This window comes from Chrysoperla carnea, assembly GCF_905475395.1.
Source record: "Chrysoperla carnea chromosome X unlocalized genomic scaffold, inChrCarn1.1 SUPER_X_unloc_66, whole genome shotgun sequence".
NCBI classification, from domain to species: Eukaryota; Metazoa; Arthropoda; class Insecta; order Neuroptera; family Chrysopidae; genus Chrysoperla; species Chrysoperla carnea.
In genome coordinates this window covers 24994-26781 of record NW_025408196.1, presented here as the reverse complement: position 1 = coordinate 26781, position 1788 = coordinate 24994, and the positions used below count along the sequence as shown (strand labels likewise).

General features: G+C 29.5%; 1 non-coding gene across 1 annotated transcript; it reads left to right on the top strand.

Annotated features, from left to right (window-relative positions):
* Window positions 1-791: 791 nt before the first annotated feature.
* On the top strand, window positions 792-910 carry LOC123304557. The gene has a single exon (XR_006536569.1). It is a non-coding gene; the product is annotated as a 5S ribosomal RNA (ribosomal RNA).
* Window positions 911-1788: the final 878 nt, after the last annotated feature.

Below are 1788 nucleotides of genomic sequence, written 5' to 3'. Positions count from 1 at the left end.
TTTAAAAGCTGCTGTAACTGAGGGAGCCTTGGTACAAACTAAAGGTAAAGGTGCATCTGGTTCATTCAAATTGGCTGCTTCCGCTTCATCTAATTCTTCAGCTAAATCAAAAGTATCCAAAAAAGAAAGTGGAGCAAAAGGTTCAGCAAAGAGTGCTAAAAGTAAACGGGCACCAAAAGAAAAGAAAGCCACAACTACATCATTGGCAGCCAAAAAGCCTAAAGCAAAAAAAGCGACTCCATCATCATCAACTGCTGCTAAAAAAGTTACTGCAAAATCATCAGCGGCATCAAAAAAAGCACCAGTTAAAGCAAAACCAGCAAAAAGTACAAAATCCGCTGCCAAAAGTAGCCCTGCTCGTAAACCGAAAGCACCAAAAGCTAAGAAAGCTTCTGTTGCCAAATCATCTCCTACAAAAATTAAAAAAGCAGCACCAAAAAAGAAATGATCTGTTACTTTAATAATATATTGAAATATTTCATTATTTTTGCTAAAAAATGAAAATAACATAGGCCTTAATACAGGCCACAAATTAATATTTGATAAGAGTAAATTATTTTTTGTATAAATATTTTATAAAATAATAGTTAAGAAACATTTGCCACAGTCAGTACCACGGATGGGTGGCCACTTGAGAATACTGTGTGCGGTTGCATTTTTATTTAAAATATATGGTATAATAAATAAGTATATATTTAAATTGATTACTTCATTGAAAATTTTAATAATATACTTTAATATTAATGATATTTATGAAAAATATATATTTGTAAAAATTTTCATTTATTACTGGCAACAGCCATACCACGTTGAAAACACCGGTTCTCGTCCGATCACCGAAGTTAAGCAACATTGGGCACAGTCAGTACTTGGATGGGTGACCGCTTGGGAACACTGTGTGCGGTTGCCTTTTTATATTAAAAATATAAATTATTTTTCTTCTTTTCTTTTTTTTTACACACCATATATAAATATATGTTATTTAGAAATGTAAACCTTTTATATTATTCGTCAACAAATAAATATTATTTTTTGTATAAAATTTTATTGCATTTATAACTCATATCATGGTTACTTTAAAGCGAGAAGTTTTTTTAATATTTCAAATGAATATAAAATAATATAAATTTTATGAAATTTATTTATTTTTAGAAATAGCAATCGCTTATAATTATAACAAAATTTTAATAATGTTTAATTTTATTTCAATAATTTATATATATATATATATATATATTTTTTAATAAAAATAATATACTCTTATTTAATAATATATGTTGGTCCTATATATAGGACCGAAAATATTTCTTATTTGTTTTTTTTTTTTTTTAAATTGTCATTTAAAACGCTTATGCACGTTCTCCACGAATACGTCTTGCCAATTGTATATCCTTAGGCATAATTGTAACACGCTTTGCATGAATTGCGCATAAATTGGTATCTTCAAATAAACCTACTAAATAGGCTTCACTAGCTTCTTGTAATGCCATAACAGCTGAACTTTGGAAACGTAAATCGGTTTTAAAATCTTGTGCAATTTCACGTACTAAACGTTGGAATGGTAATTTACGAATTAACAATTCAGTACTTTTTTGATAACGACGAATTTCTCGTAAAGCTACTGTACCAGGACGATATCTGTGTGGTTTTTTTACTCCACCAGTTGCTGGTGCACTTTTACGTGCAGCTTTCGTTGCTAATTGTTTTCTTGGTGCTTTACCACCAGTTGATTTACGTGCAGTTTGCTTGGTTCTAGCCATTTTCAAATAATAATGTTTTTACAAAAAA